Source organism: Macrobrachium rosenbergii, chromosome 9 (assembly GCF_040412425.1).
Source record: "Macrobrachium rosenbergii isolate ZJJX-2024 chromosome 9, ASM4041242v1, whole genome shotgun sequence".
NCBI classification, from domain to species: domain Eukaryota; kingdom Metazoa; phylum Arthropoda; class Malacostraca; order Decapoda; family Palaemonidae; genus Macrobrachium; species Macrobrachium rosenbergii.
In genome coordinates this window covers 17,930,162-17,950,161 of record NC_089749.1, presented here as the reverse complement: position 1 = coordinate 17,950,161, position 20,000 = coordinate 17,930,162, and the positions used below count along the sequence as shown (strand labels likewise).

At 36.9% G+C, this 20,000-nt stretch overlaps 1 protein-coding gene across 1 annotated transcript in view; it reads left to right on the top strand.

Moving 5' to 3' along the window:
- The window catches only part of LOC136842053 (uncharacterized), a 431,892-nt gene that overhangs the window by 79,639 nt on the left and 332,253 nt on the right, over nt 1–20,000 (top strand). The gene's annotated exons all lie outside the window — the stretch shown is intronic.

The following is a 20,000-nucleotide window of genomic DNA, read 5'->3' as shown; positions in this document are numbered from 1 at the left end:
ATTTTATGTGTCAGTACTTCTTGAGTCCCTGTGATATTCGGGATATTGCTGATGAACGAGAATGTCGAAGTAGTGTTGACTGATCAGATTAAAATTTGTATTTTTAATGTCTCTAACGAACAGCATTTAGTATCAATTATGAGGGAAGGCGGGAAGAGAGAGAGAGAGAGAGAGAGAGAGAGAGAGAGAGAGAGAGAGAGAGAGAGAGAGAGAGAGAGAGAGAGAGAAAAGTTCACTGTATGAAAAGTTGCAATGAAATCTATCCAAGAACTTCTTTCACTGGGACCACTAGAGTGCATGAATTTTTTTCAATATACAGACTACACAAACAAAAACAGTTGTTAGTAGTCTTTGTACGGATTGCGATAATTAGCATTGTTATTGTTATATCTGCTGTTACAGATGCTGCTGAGTTGTTGCCACTGCTGTTTCGGTCTTAGATTAAACAACAACAGTCATTGCACTCACTGAAACATTTGTTAATGCGTTTATATTCTCTGTTGCAGGTGTTGCTGTGAAGTCGTGTTATCTCCGTCATTGTTGTTGTTATTCCCTTGCAATGAGTAACTTGTAAACAAGCAGACCTTACACTCATATTAAATATATCCCAAACATCATCTAACCCAGAAGAAGCCATGGAGTGTTCATTCATTCTACTGCTAAGTTTTGGAATTTCCTTCCTGCCTCTGTTTTCCTTGGGCAAATCTGTCATTCTACGTATTTAAGATGCAACCTTCTTCCATCCATTTCTTATTTTTAAAACCTTCCATTTCTTATTGTTAATCTTCTACGGATCTGGACTAGAAAGAGTCATTAGGTTCAACCTCCCCCGCCCCCCCCTTGGGCCTCTAACATTAAAAATCGTAGACACGTGAATCATATATGCGGAAACCACAAACATTTGAATCATGTAATGAAAGAGATTATAAACAAATGATTTTTAAAAAATGATGAACACAGGAATCCTATTGTCTAACCCACGGATTAAGGAAGTGCAAAAAGGCAGACATTTTCATTCTGCAAGATAAAAACAAAATAATTATATAAGAAACCTGGTCTTGTTTATACCCTCTTCCGGTGACAAACATTCAGTTGCGTATACATGTACGGAGTTCAGAATGCTGTACGGCAGTCTAGTACTTGTGTGAATCTCTCTCATACGTTTTGAAGAATGAGAGTATTTATATTTTTTGTGATTTAATGCGGTGTTTATTTTGTGGAATTTTATGTTCAGAATATATATATGAATAAAAAGAATATAGTAATGGCTCCACCAACCTGTTATCACTCGTGGTGTCAACACACGTCGTCAGCGCTTTAACGCACGTACGCGGACGCGCGCACACACACACACACACGAATGCATGCATACACACATACATACATATATATATGTATGTATGCATTATATATATGATAGAGAGAGAGAGAGAGAGAGAGAGAGAGAGAGAGAGAGAGAGAGAGAGAGAGAACTTTTCTGGCGTAGATAATATTTATCATTCCCCGCCTGAATAGATACGCCAGGCAATCAATCACTGAGCAGTAACAAAGAAACTCACACGCGCTTAAACCGTCCATCACGGAGGAAGGGAAAGTGAAGCCAAAGTCAGACTTTTATTAAAGGCGCAATAAACGCAGAACGTACGCCACAGTTTTGAGTAAACGCTTTGTAATGCGAAGAAACGATAAAGACGACTGCTTGGCAGAGGCTATATACAATAGCTCGCGCGTAATATTTTTGGCTTTGCGGTTGCAGCTGACTCACTTTCATCCCAAGGTTGCTGTCACGAAGGTGGAGGGGAAGGTGGTGGGCGTTGAGGAGTGGGGATTTGAGGGAAGATTGTGGGTAAGGGGGAGTTGTGAATTAATGCACCTGGACGTTGGGGAGAAAATGCAGGTGAGAAGAGACGGGGTTGGGCGGTGGACTCCAACCTCCTTGGGTGATGGCTGGCAGGTTGTGGGTTTATGGGGTGGAGTTTTTAGGGGGAGGGGTGTGAGAGGGGTTGGGAGTAGGGGGTGGAATCGTGACACAGTGGAGACTATGCAGGTAAGGGATAGGGTTGGGTGGTGGCAGGCAGGCCGGTAGGGGTTTATGGGATGGGGCTTGGGGACGAGGGGTAGGGGATATGATGGGGGTTGGTTTTAGTGGTGGTAGTGCTTGTGAATTATTGCACCTGGACACAGGAGAAACAATGCAGGTGAGAAGGGATGGGGTTGGGTGGTGGAAGGCAGGTAGGGGGTTAATGGGGTGGTGTTTGGATACGAGGGGTAGGGACGGAGCTTTTTTTTTTTTTACTTTTGAGTCCCCCTAACCCAATATATAATTTACATATCGCTTTCGGTATTGATTTCTTTCTCTGCATGCTATTAGGTTTTATTCTTGAGCCGATATTGAAAAATACAGTTCTTAATGGATCCTAAAATACAATTCTTAATTTTTTAAAAAATACAGTTCTTAATTTATCTTAATCTGAAGATAAGAAGGCCCATGAAACATTATTTGAACGTTGCAACCATATATTTCGAACACTTCCTTCTATGCCCCTGTTCACTGGTAAAATATGGACATATGAAATGTTACAAGGATATATATACAAAGCATATGTAGGTGTGGCATTAAGTCTCCGATGGTATGCAGGTGACCTTTTCCCAAGAAGGAGGAAGAAAAATAAACAGTCTTACTCGGTATGATGTTTATGACTAAAAGGAAGGAGTAATATTTTTGTACAACACTGTTCTTCACGTCCAAGGTCTAGGTCACCTTGCGCCACTTTTCTCTTCAGGACGAATGGTTATAACAAATTAACAAAGCGAAGCGGAAAAAACGACAGAAATAAATGCTCTCTATCTGCAGACTGTTGGCCATGAAACCTTCAGCGAAAACCGCAGCTGCCATCCAGAAACACTTATAACCAAATATTTCCAAATCATCAGGAGCAGTCACGGAAGCCGTGGAGATTTCAATAAGTGATGTAAATCGATCCATTATCCTTCGGGTAATATCTCTCCGGGATCGAAAAATGACAGCGTAGTATGACGTCCTGATTTCGACCTTGGAGTGACAACAGCCGCTTAATGAAAGAGACCTTTAGCTTGCCATTGCAACGAGAAGGTCCCCTTGAGGTAAAAAGGGAAAATTGGGTGGGACTGGATGTGGTTGGGTGGGACAGATAAGAGGAAATGGAGGGATATGGAAGGGAGGAAGAAAGGAGTTTGTTATGCTGGAACGAGTATCGTGAAGGATGGCTGGGAATAAGAAGGGCGAATAGGAGGCGCTGGACTGAACTTGAATGCATAGGATGTGATCGACAGCAGAGAATAGGATGGTCGAGGAGATGAGGTTTAGAGAGATAGGATGGAGGAGAGAAAGGCTAGGAGACTGAGGATAACGAGAAATAAGGGTGAAGTAGTGGGAGGGTTAAGTAGTACTTGACAATACGGTAAAAGAACAGGTGACGATGGCTAGCAGTGAATAGGATGTATTAGTAAACTACTCTGTGGAGATGTGAAGGGGTGGGAGACGAGACACAGAAGCGCGTTGCAGTGGCGAAAGGGTACGATTCTTGGTGTGGACAGTGAAGGGTTTGGTGAAGATTATCATGAAGATTGCCGTGAAGGAGCGAAAAATGACGAAGGGATTAGTTATATGCGTTTGGATAAAAACTGTGTCGGAATGACAGACATGGAAGTAGGTCGCCGAAGAAAGATTGTACAGATGGATAAAGGTTATTTTCGGTGGAGTAAAGGTGGAAAACTTATTTGTTTCTTTTGAGTCACACCGCTGTTTTTATTGCTGTTTTTATTGCCTTCGTCGAAAAAATGTTATTATTATTATTATTATTATTATTATTATTTATTATTATTATTATTATTATTATTATTATTGGGAGAAAAACTCTCTATCACGAGAGTTCATAAATGTTCTGAAGGGTCCACAATATAATATAAATGTTAAAGGCTCGTGTAAAATTTTATTAAAGCTGAACCTTCTATGGGTTCATCTTCAGTCAAAATCATTTTGACTGAAGATGAACTCAGAGTGGTGTTCGAAAGATTTTATAAAAAATTTTACACGAGCCTTTAACATTTGTATTATTGTGGACCCTTCAGAACATTATTATTATTATTATTATTATTATTATTATTATTATTATTATTATTATTATTATTATTATTATTATTATTATTATTCCTCAACAACACGACTCAAAAATTCTCCCTTTATTCCTCTATTATGTGAAATATATAATGATAAGTTAAGAAGACAGCAGGAATCAAAGGGTATCAGAATTTTTATCATATAGAACCATCATTCCATTAAGGAAAAGAAATAGCGAAAGAAAGGCGAAGTGTAAACCCTCGTATGTGCTTCTGCGCGTGCGCGTTTCGTTACGTACATGATTTTGTAAACAAACTCTTTCCGTCACTTACCAAGGCCACATTCCTTCATCCCGTGCTTCTTGAATCACCTTCCTGGTCTCATTTCAGTTTAGCCGTATCCGGATTTTTCCACTCCGTTTGCAATTTTTTTTTTTTTTTAATTTTCGTGGCATTTCCCATCACCGTCAGTCCATTAGTCAGAGTCAGTGAACTGCTCCTAGATTCACTTTTATTATTTTTTTTTTTTTTTTAGATTTGTCCAACGATGAGGAAACTAATTTGGAGCCTTTCTCTGTCCTCTGGAGTTCTTCATGTGTATCTCCTCCTCTCGTGGTTTTGAAACCATGGTTTTCTATTCTCAGTAAACTTCAAACAACCTGTTTTGGCAAATATTTTTCTTGTCTCTTTCATTTACCTTCACTTTCATTCCATCTCTTACCTCTCCAGTTATTCTTAGAATCGCCCGTTACAATCAAATTCTCCTTACTGGACTTAGAGACCACCCTGTTTGTTCAATCATCTCATAGATAGTTTGAGATAGTCACTTTCGGCCACATACACCTGGGCGGTTATTGTGTGTGAGTTATTTCTTCTCAGTTTCACTCGTGTGATTCGATCTGGAGGGCACGGCAAATCTAAACCAATTTTTTTTTTTTTTTTTGCCTACCACCAAGCAGTATACCAATTCCCTTCTCTGCTCTAGCATCGCTTATTATATCCTTCACTCTTTTTTATTACTTCCTACTTCGTGAAAATATAACTATATATTTATTTATACATACCGTATGCATGCATACTTACACACACACACACATATAAATATATATATATATATATATATATATATATATAAATGTATAAATATATATATATATATATATATATATATATATATATATATAAAGACAAAATCCAGGAAGAAAAAAGAGAAACAATGGAGGCTTTGCTGTTAGGCCTTTTGACTATCGGCCTTTACTTAGCTAAAGTAAAGGACGACAGTCGAAAGGCCTCGCAGCACTCCATTGTTTCTCTTCCTTCGTGGATTTTGTCTTTATTTATATATTCATCACGTTCCATATTTTATGATTCAGTTATATATATATATATATATATATATATATATATATATATATATATATATATATATATATATATATATATATATATGTATGTATATGTATGTTTGTGTGAGGGTGTATTTATATATACAGTAAACAACAGGACTAGTTGGTATCGGGAAACATTTTTTTAAATGTTTCTTTCGTGAAAAATTATAACTTCATTTTATTTTTACTATATATATATATACATTTGTGTGAGTGTTTGTGTATGTATATATAAGTACAATGTACAGCACGACTAACGTTTGTATCTGGAATAAATTTCGTATTTTCCCATTCTCCCTCGAAAATGTTTCACACTCTAAAAGGAAATGACGCAGCTTTGGAACGGCCCAAAAACCTTTTTTTTTTTCCCTGGTATTGCTAAACGATGCACGAACTAGGACTGACGTTTTCATTATCATGCAACACATTAACCTGAGACGAGGGTCTGTTTCACTTTTGTTTGTTTACGTTCTAAGTTCGTTTTCGACTTACCATTTAACGGATAAGAAATTAAAGCGATATTATTAATAGTGGTAAGTTAGGTTGGTGGGTGTAATAATATCCCGTTGCATAATGTGGATGAAATGTCAATTAGTTCCAACCTAAATATAAGCATTATAAAACCACCCCCTTTCTTCTTTAAAAGGAGTGATTTTAGAACCAGTACGCGTCTATTTTTAAGCGTGGTGTACATACTAGGAATGAGGTTGCTAGCCTATGCTCATCATCTCACAGAGATGACAACAGGTAGGTTTACACCAACATTATCTACGTCCCGTGATCGTCACCCATCCAGGTAAGAGACAGACTCAGTGGTGTTTAAAAACGTAGAGAGGAGAATGATTGGGTTAACCTACGAGTTGGAGCAACGCTGAAATATTTCGTAATAACACAGAGCTTATTGTATTATATTGGGAGTTTTGAAAGACATGGGTACTGGCATAACAGATATTAGTTGATTTACATAAGGAGACCTGAAATCATTCCAGCTGGTTTGCTGATAACAGAATCAGTAAATTATTCGATTGGGTAAAGGTTACAAATATCGTAAGTAAGACTCCCTTATTCAAATCAGTAAAATCACATTCATGAACATAACTGTTCGCAATGAAAGCAATTTAATAAAAGAAAAATATGCGAGAAATTGAGATAGTTTCTGAGTGCAATTTCATTACCAAGAGAGGCTGAAAACAATCTGGAACTTTTGAGGTTTCCTCGATACTTCTGGAAGCAGGGCGAGAGAGAGAGAGAGAGAGAGAGAGAGAGAGAGAGAGAGAGAGAGAGAGAGAGAGAGGGGGAAAACAACTTTGAACCCTCGAAGGGTTTGAGATCCCAAGATATGCAAATGGAAGCAGCAACTTCACTGCTTTAAACTTGTAGCGTTCCACGAAATTACAGCACCAGTGGCCCCTTCCGCTATGGGATCTGGCAGAGGGGGCCGTGGTAAGAGAACTTTATTTAACGAGAGAGAGAGAGAGAGAGAGAGAGAGAGAGAGAGAGAGAGAGAGAGAGAGAGAGAGAGAGAGAGAGAGAGATCTGTTACAGATATAAAAAGAGGCTTTAGGGGTTTCCACCAATTGATAGGACCATTGTTAGATCCCCTATCTCTTGGTTGTAGGTGAATACAGCCCTTCCTTTCAACACCAGTTTACCCATTGTTTCGTAAACGGCAGGTGCTGGAATAGTTCCTCATTGGGCGGTTGGGTTCCGTTCTCAGCTAGCACTCTGCTGGCCGCGAGTTCGAGTCTCCGATCGGCCAATGAAGAATTAAAGGAATGTATTTCTGGTGATAGCAATTAATTTCTCGGTATAATGTGGTTCGGATTCCACAATAAGCTGTAGGTCCCGTTGCTAGGTAACCAGTTGGTTCTTAGCCACGTAAAATAAATCTAATCCTTCGGGCCAGTCCTAGGAGAACTGTTAATCAGCTTAGTGGTCTGGTTAAACTAAGGTATACTTAACTTCAGGTGATGGATATGGTGAGCCACAATGAGGAATTTTATGGTGAGGGGTTTGCGGAAAAAGTGGGTTTTGCTTCACCCTTGATAAAAAGAGCAAATGGATTTTTTAAGACCCACATATACAGGAAACAGCGCAAGATAACTGTTTTGAAAGATGAAATATTCGTTTTAAAAGCAGTATTGCAGTATCTTGCCATAGGCTGTTTAGTCCATAAATGTTATGAAAATTTAGCGAATCATTTTATTGTAAATTGTTCAAAAGTTCCTGGTGATGTGTTCGTGCGCATTATCACATAGGTGGACAACATTTTTCACAAGATATAAGTAAACGTGTTGAAGTATGACCGCAGTTGATATTATTTTTCCGAATTATCATTGTTGGTTCGTCTCTTAGATCGTTTTCAAAAGTTCCTAATCATATCATCTTCCTATTTCATTCCAGTAAAAGCGATTGTCTTCCCATTCCATCCATCCAATTAATCTGTTTTTGTAGGGGATCTTTCTCTCAATGATTCTTTCCTTGTCGCATTGACTAGGTCCTCTCCCTCTACAACTAGAAGATGCCATACCTACGTAAATCTATCCTTTTATCTGTACAGTTGCTGCTGTCGCTTCTCCTTATCTCTCCTCCGTTTGGTAGGACCTAAAAGGAATGCCTAAATTCTCGATTTTGTCTTGGCTGATATCTTTTCTTTCGTGTCCCCGAAGGCAAGAATTTATCCACCAAAGTCTAGAAAGATTTTAACTTTTGAAGCTGTACGTTTTCCTGGTGTTATTTCTCTGTTATCACACACAGGGCATAAACACATAAATATATAAAATTACACACACACAAATATATACATATATATATATATATATATATATATATATATATATATATATGTATGTATATATGTATATATACATACATTTATATATATATATATATATATATATATATATATATATATATATATATATATATATATATATATATTCATATATATATATATATATAAATATATGTATATTTGAAGACAGATATTTATTTATTTATTTTATTTTAATTCATTTTGTATACTGAAACACTCACATAATCAAATCAGACAATATACTTGCACGCGCGCAAGCTCTCGTTCCAAAAACGACGGCCACTTCCATTTGAGAAAAAAGAAGCAGCAACCTATTCATTCCAAAAATGTCTTCTAAATGAGCAAATGTCCCCTTAAGGATTCCCCTTTGTTTTCATTTACGTCGCATCGACCAACAATTTCAGGAAAACACCTCCAGCAAAATATCGCTTTGTCCTACAAAAAAAAAAAAAAAAAACTTTTGTTTTTTATGTCGTATAAAATCTAGCGGAGGAATTTTTTCATTGTTGTTATACTGAACGCAACCATTGTTGCCTCTTTCATATCCAAGTGGCTCTTGGGAACCAGGGGAATTCCCCGGGGGGAAGGGGAAGGGGAAGGGTAGGGGCAGGGAGCGTAGGAGGTGGGGTGCAGGGGAATATGGAAGGATTTTCTGATATAAAGAATATGCTTGAGTGTTTCTGATTTAAAAGAATGTATAAGCAGAGGCAGTGAAAGGATAGCGAATCTCGTGAATGGTCTTTTTGTTAGTTAGAATTTTATTTCCAAGGAATTTGTTGTGGGATTTTTTCTGTGTGGGCCTTTTATATGCTACAATATATACTTTTGCACATATATATATATATATATATATATATATATATATATATATATATATATATATATATACTGTATATATATATATATATATATATATATATATATATATATATATATATATATATTTATTTATTTATTTATATATGTATGTATATGTATATATATATATAAATATATTATATATATATATATATATATATATATATATATATATATGTAGTGTGTGTGTATAGTATATATACATATATATGTATACATATATATACATGTATGTATGTATATATATATATATATATATATATATATATATATATATATATATATATATATATATATATATATATATATATATATATATATATATATATATATATATATATATATATATATATATATATATATATATATATTATGTCAGCTCTGGTGCTGCAAACCTATTCAAGAGAAAAGACAAAGGGCAAATTTTTGAACGAACCATAAAAAAAAAGGTTTGCAGCGAATTTCGTACAAATCCTAGAAAATAATATAGTAGTAATAAAAAAGAGAGCACTCGACTATCCATCTAAACAAAAGCCACCTCTGGGTACCCGTATCATACCCGTAACCGTCTCCGCACCGTACCTGTACCGAAACAGAGAACCGCCAAAATTCAAAAAGTTCCATTCTTCCTTCAACTGGGTTAATTAATGAGTTGTTTCAGGAGACAACAGCGTACTATTTACCTAAAAGAAAAATACAACACTTTTCTCTAAAGGCTCAGCCGCTGTACACCTCACTCTATTGTATTTTTTCTCCAACGTGTGGAGGTTGGAGGGGTGGCCTGGTTAGGACAGGGGGTCATGATAAGGGAGTGGGAGACCACCACTCCAGTATGTGAAGGTTGGGGGTCTGGTGACGGTAGGGTGTCTTGTAGGGGGGAACGGATGACCCCCTTTGGTCTGGTGTGTTCAGGGGGTCGTAATAAGTGTAGGGAGTCTGGGTAAGGTATTGGGGAGGGGGTCTTATTTAGTGTAGTTGGGAGTGGTAAGGATCGGATTGGGGTGTAGGCGCGTAGGATCGCTTTATCCTAAGGGTTTAGTGTTTAACAATAGACGGCCGGGATGTTTTTCTTTTGTTCCCAGGTGGGTCTTGTGTTATTCCAACAATCCTGTTATCAGGTTAATTGCCTGTGCCGCTGGCGTGTCTCCCTTGCAAAAATATTTCTTCTCTTTCATATGATAATATTTTTGGTATTATAACTGTAACTTTTACAGTCTACAAAATACTGTATTTTATACTGATCAGATGTCTGATGCGGTTGATGGTGAGAACGTAATTATTTTTATCACTGCTGAACTACAAATTATCGTTATTATTACTATTATTAGTGAGAGAGGTTGACCCCCGACTGGACGATGGAGTGCATTTTATGTTGTTACGCAGATGAAACTTAAGGAAAAGCATTGTGTTTTATTTTATTTATATTATATAAAGATTATTATCAATGTTATCGATATTGGTAGCATATCAGTTCTGTCAAATAGGACGGCAGTGTGTAAGTGAGTGATAAATTCATACTTTAGTTAATTAGAAAAGATTAGATAATAACAAGTGAAACATAAACTATAAAACTCAGTTGTAAAATCAAGATTTAAATGGGACTTTTTTCTGTTTTATTAACCAAAGCTTCTTAAAGAGAGACTTTATTTATACAGTAGAAGACAGTTTGAATTATTCTTAGCTTTAAAGGTCACTCATTCATACTAATATATTAATGGGATTGATAAACATTATCTCATGTGGCATTTTAATTGATAAATTTATGAAAACTTCATTTGAACAGAACAAGAAGGAAATGTGACATTATTCGTGGTTTTCAAATTTGAACCGAAAAGGAATTATACGCAAGACTGGTAAACCATTTTTTCCAAGGCCCTCGATTAATGAACCAAATAGTGACTTTCACAAATACTCGGAAGATATTAGTGATAAAAAATAATTGAGGATAAGAAGACAGTAAGAAAACGAAGCGTACCCCTCACTAGGGTTGAGAGAGAGAGAGAGAGAGAGAGAGAGAGAGAGAGAGAGAGAGAGAGAGAGAGAGATTGGTTACAGATATAAAAGAGGCTTTAGGGGTTTCCACCAATTGATAGGGCAATTGTTAGCGCCCTATCTCTTGGCTGTGTCTGAATACAGCCCTTCCTTTCAAAACCAGTTTACTCAATGTTTCGTAAACGGCAAGTGATGAAAAGGGTAATCAATATTGAGGAATTTCATGTTGTGGGAGATTCCAGGAAGAAAGGGATGTTTTACTCCACCCTTGGTAAAAGAGCAAATGGGATTTTTAAGACCCACAGCCAAATCGAAGTCCTTCAAAAAGAAGGCATCGTGCTCACCCCATACAAATGGGAAAAGAGCACGTTAAAAGAAGAAGAATTTAATAGAGACGGTGTATGACAACTATTTTGTGAGAGGTAAAATATTCGTTTTAAAGGCAGTACTGAGGTATCTTGGCATACTCTGTTTAGTCTAGAAATAGCATGAGAATTTAGCGACTCATTTTCTTGTGTTCACAAGTGCCTGGTGATGTGTTCTTATACATTATCTATGAAGTGGAGAATAACGTTCCCAAAATGTAAATAAACAGCTTGAGTTTGACCTCAGCCTACCTCTTGCGCTCCTAGCTTCTTAAATAAATAATATTAACTACTTAATATTGTTAAATATTTAGTAATATTAACACTGTTAATAATATTTTTCCGAATAACCGTTGTTGATTCGTCTCTTAAATCGTTTTCAGAATAACGTTCCCAAAATGTAAATAAACAGCTTGAGTTTGACCTCAGCCTACCTCTTGCGCTCCTAGCCTCTGAAATAAATAATATTAAATTCTTAATATTGTTAAATATTTAGTAATATTAACATTGTTAGTAATATTTTTCCGAATAATCATTGTTGATTCGTCTCTTAGATCGTTTTCAAAAGCTCGTAATCAGCCCATCTTCCTTTTTCACACTAGCGGATCCAGAAAAATTTCATGGGGGGACACCAGTTTTCATATACATACATACATACATACATACATACATACATACATACACATATATATGTGTATACATACATATGTGTGTGAATGCATGTATGAAATGGACAGCAATCGCCTGCTGTATCAGGAAATCCCGAATCCATTATTATCATTACATTTTGTTATAATTATTATTTTTTTCTCAAAAATTTATTATTGCTACAATAGATTTTTTTATTTTTCCCCGTTTTTTATATTTCTCATTTGTGTTTTTATAATTATTTTGTCATTATTGTTTATGTTGGGGCACGTGCCCAGGTCTTCCACACTCCCCCCCCTCCGGATCCGTTAGTGCTTTCCCATTCCAATAAAAGTTATTGTCTTCCCATCCCATCCATCCAGTTAGTCTGTTACTGCAGGCGGGATCTTCTTCCTCTCATTGGTTCTGTCCTCGTCGTAGTGACTGGGTCCTCCCCCTCTACTACTGGAAGATGCCATACCTACGTAAATCTATCCTTTTATCTGTATAAGTGCTGCTGTCGCTTCTCCTTATCTCCTTCGTTTATTAGGACCTAAAAGAAATGCGTAAATATTCTTGATTTTTTTCTTGTCTAATAGCTTTTCTTTCATGTCCCCAAAGGGAAGAATTCACCCCCGAAAGTCAAAAAAGATTTTAACTTTTGAAGCTGGACGTTTTCTTTATGAATCTTATTTCTCATTTGTCACACTTATGCTCGTCTACATATTTTCATAAACACACAAATATATACGTAGACGTGCATATTTGTGTGATAAAAGAGAATTAAGAGTCATTAAGAAATTGGAGTGATTCATATTCGAAGACAGAGAAGTGGGTTTAATTCATTTTATTTACTGAAACACTCACATTATAAGAAGGGACAATATAATTGCGCGCGCGCAAGCCCTCATCCCGAAAACGACGGCCACTTCCGTTCTGAGAAAACGATAGAAGCAATAACCTATTCATTCCGAAAATGTCTTCTAAATGAGCAAATGTCTCCTTAAGGATTCCCCTTTGTTGTCATTTACGTCGCATCGACCAACAATTTCGGGAAAACACCTCCAGCAAAATATCGCTTTGTCCTACAAAACCTTTTGTTTTTTATGTCGTATAAAATCTAGTGCAGGAATTTTTTCATTATTGTTATAGTGAACGCAACCATTGTTGCCTCTTTTATATCCAAGTGGCTCTTGGGAACCAGGGAAACCCCGGGGTGATGGGGGAGGGTACGGGCAGGTAGTGGGGGTGGGTGGGCAGGGGAATGAGAAGGATTTTCAGAGATAAAGAATATACCCGAGTTTCTCTGCTTTAAAAGAATGTATATGTAAAGGCAGTGAAAGGATAACGAATCTCGTGAATGGTCTTTTTGTTAGTTAGAATTTTATTTCCAAGGAATTTGTTGACCGGGATTTTTTCGTGTAGGCGTTTTTATATGCTACGATTCTTGTTGCATCTTTATGTATATATGTATATACAGTATGTATCTATGTTCATATACATATACACACGATATATAAATACATAATGGATGCATGTATGTATATACGTATGTATATTGGTGTATTTTAATTTTTTATAAAGAAAATTTTTTCTTGAAACTTCCCTTATAAACATAACTAGTAATAATTAAAGTATAAATACAAACACACACTCATATATGCATATGTGTGTGTATGTATGTGTATATATATATATATACATATATATATACTCATATATATGTATATATATATGTTTGTGTATTAGCTCTAGTGCTTAAGCCTATTCAAAAGGTTGCATTTTGAACAAAAGGTAAAAAATAAATGTTTCAAATGAATTTCGTATAAATCCTAGAAAAAAAAATGCACTATGCTGTCCATCTAAACAAAAGGCAGCTCTTGGTACCCGTACCGTACCTGTACCGAAACGGAGAATCGCGAAAATTCAAAAAGCGCTATTCTTCCTTCAACTGGGTTAATTAATGGAATTGCTCGAGAGACAACGGCGTACTTACTTGCCTAAAGAAAAATATAATACTGCTTTAAAAGGCTCGCGCTGTACACCTCACTATATTGTATTTTTTCTCCACGTGTGGAGGTTGGGGGTGGCCTGGTTAGGATAGGGGGTCATGATAAGGGAGTGGGAGACCACCTCTCCAGTATGTGAAGGTTGGGGGTCTGGTGACGGTAGGGTGTCTTGTAGGGGGAGCGGATGACCCCCTTTGGTTTGGTGTGAGCAGGGCGTCGTAATAAGTGTAGGGCGTCTGGGCAAGATATTGGGGGGAAGGGGGTCTTATTTAGTGTAGTGGGGAGTGGTAAGGATCGGATTAGAGTGTAGGCGCGTAGGATCGCTTTATCCCAAGAGTTTAGTGTTTAACAATAGACGGCCGGGATGTTTTTCTTTTGTTTCCAGGTAGGTTTTGTGTTGGTCCAACAATCCTGTTATCAGGTTAATTGCCTGTGCCGGTGGCGTGTTTCACCTGGAAAAATATTTCTTCTCTTTTGATATTTCTGTTATTGTAACTTACTTTTAGTCTCCGAAATATTGTTTGTAATACTGATAATATGTCTGATAATGATGATGATGATCCTGATGAGAACGTTATGACATTTATTTAAGCATAAACTATAAAATATCATTATTATTGTGAGTGAGAGAGCCTGAACCAGGAGTGGAGGACGGGTTTCTTCCTATGTTGTTACACAGAAAAAGTATATGGTAAAACATTGTTTTTTTTATTATTTTATATTTTATTAACATTATCATTGTTATTGATATTGGTAGCGTATTTACTTCGTCAAATAGAAAGACAGTAGTTGAGTGAGTGATAAATTCATGCTTTAGTTAATAGAGATGATTAGCCCCGTAGGGGGTTAGTGCCGTCACGGCACCTCATGTGGTGCACTGTAGGCATTACTTAAGGTTCTTTTCAGCGTGCCTTCGGCCCCTAGCTGCAACCCCTTTTCGTTCCTTTTACTGTACCTCCTTTCATGTTCTCTTTCTTCTATCCTACTTTCCACCCTCTTCTGACAATTGATTCATAGTGTAACTGCGAGGCTTTCCTCCTGTCACAACTTTCAAACCTTTTACTCTTAGTTTACGCCTCAGTACTGAATGACCTCATTGGTTACAGTGCTTGGCCTTTGGCATAAAATCTACAGTATATTCAATTCAATTCAATAGAGATGATTAGATAATAGTATGTGGGATATAGGTTAAATAAAAAAAAAACAGTCGTAAATTTTAGCTTAAAATGAAACTTCTCTCTCTATTTTATTTACCGAAGGTTCCCACAGAGAGACTTTAAATACAGAGGACCGTCTAAATTCCTCTCATCTTGAAAGGTCATCCATTAATACTAATAGATTAATGGACTGATAAACTTTATCTCATATGACGTTAATTGATAGATTCGTGGAAAAATTCATGTAAACAGAGCAAGAAGGAAATGTGATATAATTCGTGGTTTCCATATTTGAACTGGAGTGGAAATATACGCTAGACTGGTAAACCATTTTCTCCAAGGCGGTCGATTAATGAACCAAATAGTGACTTTTAAAAGACAAATACTCGGAAGGGATGAGTAATAAGAGAAAAAATATGGGAGGACAAGAAGACAATAAGAGAAACGAAGCTACACTTCAGTAGATATTGGTTTCTTGAATAAATAGACATTATCTCATATTAAATAGTACTTATATGATAAACTGTGTACATACATACACGCATATATATATATATATATATATATATATATATATATATATATATATATATATTATATATATATATATATATATATATATATATATATATATATATATGACTTTATCACATCACCGTGATTCATATATACAAGCGTTACAGACGTCCTTTAATATCAATTCACTCTACACTCCCGGAAATAATATATTTTTCATATATGTTACCGAAGGGGAATTTTGTTGATAGTAAGTTCGTCGTCCCGGGCTCACGGGACGACAGAACTTATTGTCAACTAAAAATTCCCCTTCGGTAACATACATGAAAAAATATATTATTTGGAGGTAGAGTGAATTGGATATTAAAGGACGTTTGTAGTTGATTTATTATATATATATATATATATATATATATATATATATATATATATATATATATATATATATATATATATATATATATGCATGAGTGTATGTGTGTGTTCTCTACATGGGGGTGCTTTGTACATTATTAAATCCTTTATGGCAAGATCATTCTTTATAACGATAAATAAATTTGTGTAATAAGCATTAGAAATAATAAGAGTAATTTGAGACTAGAACTAACCCTGCTCTCTCCCAATGAGCATTTTCATTTAATTTTTACCACAGAGAGAGAGAGAGAGAGAGAGAGAGAGAGAGAGAGAGAGAGAGAGAGAGAGAATTTATAAGGAAAATATGGTTAAGACAACCTCCGATCCCAAAAAAGAGTGCTGAACTCTTATTTCTCTATTTTGTAGCCCAGAAAAATAAGACGGCATTATTAGAAAAGTAATAACTTTGATGAAATTTGAATACGAATATAATTTTTGTCTTCATGCGATCAGCCTGCCACAGCTTCGCTGTGAAAAAGTGTGGCAGTGGCAAAATCTAGTATTATTCAATTCAATGAGTCCTCCATACCATAAATATCAAGCTAGTTGAACTCACCAGCTTCCTCTGTGTTCCTTGTTTTGAAAAGAAGTTCTTTAACTATGTACAGTGGCAAATTGTGAATTGTCAACCATGCCTGATCGTCTGTGTTATAAGTAATGAAATAACCTCAACCTTTGAGAGAGAGAGAGAGAGAGAGAGAGAGAGAGAGAGAGAGAGAGAGAGAGAGAGAGAGAGAGAGAGAGATTTGTGAAGGTACTTGTGATGGGATTTCTCAGTCATTGTTAAAAGGACTTTTAAATTGAAAATTCTTAAAAAGATGAACAAAAGTAATAGCGAATTCCATTATTTACTAATAAGTAATGCTGTGGTTAAAATGCACGACTGATTCTATATGGTAAAATGTAATTTGTTAATGGAGTAAGTTTTTAGAAAGAGAAGGAGTCGTAAAAAAAAGATGTGGAATTTTACAGACTATTTTAAAGTGAGGGTTTCCCATCAGGACACTTTCTCTCTCTCTCTCTCTCTCTCTCTCTCTCTCTCTCTCTCTCTCTCTGGGTGAAAATCTGACCAGGAGAAAATTTTTTGAATTTTGCTGTGGGTGATCCGTTTTTGTGTCCAGACAACAGTACCAGTTTCTCTCTCTCTCTCTCTCTCTCTCTCTCTCTCTCTCTCTAGGGAAGATCTGACCAGCAGGAATGGTTGAGAATTTTGCTTTGAGTGATCAGTTCTTCTGTCTACAGATAAGAATTAATGCTAGTTCTCTCTCTCTCTCTCTCTCTCTCTCTCTCTCTCTCTCTCTCTCTCTCTCTCTCTCTCTCTCTCTCTCTCTCTCTCTCTCTGGAGCATTTTACCTTTTACCCTTTCACAGATAGCAGTTCTTTTTTGACGACCCAATCCTTCTCTCTTTTCGTCAGCTCTTCGAAATCGAGAGATCCTTCCTTGTTCATCCTTTCCGTCTACTCGAGCAAAGTTCGTCGGGAAATCTAAATGGATTCTCCCTGATTTCGATTTAGATGGGCCGAGTTTGAATGCCTTCCCCACCCAGCCCACCTCCGGTGGTACCAAGACCCGCCCTCCCACCCAAACTCCCTGACCCACCACCCCACACTAAATCCTTGAACCACCCACCCCACCCTAACACCCTGTCTCACCCCTTCATGCCCCTACACCAAGACCCACGCACCCCACCCCACACACTGACCCACCCGCCCCACCCCCATACACCTGACCAACTCACCCCACCCTATACACCCCTGACCAACTCCCCACCCCATACACATGACCAACCCACCCCACCCTACCAACCTGGCCCACATATTCACCCTATACCCTGACTCACCCTCCCCTACACTATGACCCACCCACCCCACCCGCTGCATCCTGACCCACCCACCCCACCCCTGCACCCTGACCCACCCACCCAACACCTGCACCTGACCAAATCACCACCCCTACACCCTGACCCATCCGCCATACGCCCTACACATGACCCACCCATCAACCGCCCCACCCCCAAGTCCACCTCCTGATATCCCAAGGACCTAATCCTCGAACACCCCTCTCCAAACCCCTCCCACCATCCCCTATCCACCCCCGCCCAACCATCCGCCAATTCAGTGGAGCTTTGGTGTTAGTTCAGGCGGACGACAAAAGAGCCGATTTAACTTGATCAAATTTAACTCTGGCTCACCAGAGGCGCTTTTGCACTCCGTCCTCCTCCTCCATTCATTCTCTCATTCATTCTCCCGAATTTAATTTTCTGAGGAGAACCGTTTTCGAGGATAATGAAGCGTTCAGATGATCTGCAAGCTCACTAAAAGACGAGACTTGACCATCTGGACTGAGCTGGTTGCAGTCGCTGTTAATATGTCATCAGCTATTAACGGAAAAGTAAGCAGTGCTAAGTAAGCAATACTCTTAAGTACAGTACATTTCTGGTGTAAAAATTATATATATATATATATATATATATATATATATATATATATATATATATATATATATATATATATATATATATGTATATACAGAAACACACACATATATATGTATGTAAGTATGAGTATATGTGTGTGTGTTCTTGTTTGGGTATGTGCCTGTATTGGAACACCCACAGTTAAACAGTTAACGTATGTATGTTCATGTTGATTGTTGCCTATGTCATATTGGAACAACAATGGTAGAGAGCAAAGCAAGGTCTGTGTCGAGATGAAAGGAACAGAAAAACTAGAGCGCATCTGTATACGCTGGATGAACACCAATAGTGGTTAAAAAAGTGACAAAAGAATAAAAACACAAAAAAAAGAAGAAAAAGGTCGAAGGGAAATAAACGGAAATGAAATGCAGGCAATATCAACCCATCAAAGGTTTCAAAGTTCCAACAGAGTACACAAATGCATACAGAGAGAGAGAGAGAGAGAGAGAGAGAGAGAGAGAGAGAGAGAGAGATGAACCTTCCCCTTTGACTTTTCCTGTCATATGTTTTCCCTTATTTCATGGCAAAACAGCGACAGCTTCGTTTGTTATCCGAGCGCAATGCTCAGTGGCTGGTGGCGGATACAGCAGAATTGGCAACTCAATGCACTGGACAAAAAGCAAAAAAATCCCAAATAGTTTTCGTGAGTTATTTTGGATATGAATAAAAAAATTTATTTTGAATTATTTAACAATTAACTAGATAATAAATCATCGTTATCTTCATCCAAAAAATAAATTTCATGGAAAAAATGAAATTTGAGCTATTATATTATATATACAGTACATATATATATATCGGTTATCAAAATTGAAAATGCATGGCTTAAACATGCTCACTGGTTATTGTTCCTTTTTTTAATTTTTTGTATTTTGAGTATTTCACACATGACTTGGGAGAGATTAAGTCTTCACATTTCTAAATTCTTTACTCGGACACTTTTAGATAAATGTTTTTCTCGTCCTATACGCTACAGCTTTATGTTGACCTTTATTTTGCATATTTAAAATATTACTCATATTTTGTTTAGTTCTTTTTTTTTAACTGACCTCTTTGAAACATTGGATCAGAATAAAAAAAAAATTGTCCTGGCCTTATTCATAACTCCTGGTATGAGCTGGAAAAAGAATATGTGCAGATGTAATTTAAGTTGCCGTTGATAAGATTACATTGCTTCAAGCTGGCTTTTTAAAATTTCTTCCGAGGCTTCAAGTGAAGTGAAGGTGAATAATTAGAGCATTAAGAAAAATCATAACGTGTCCAAATGGTTATGGTTATGGTAAA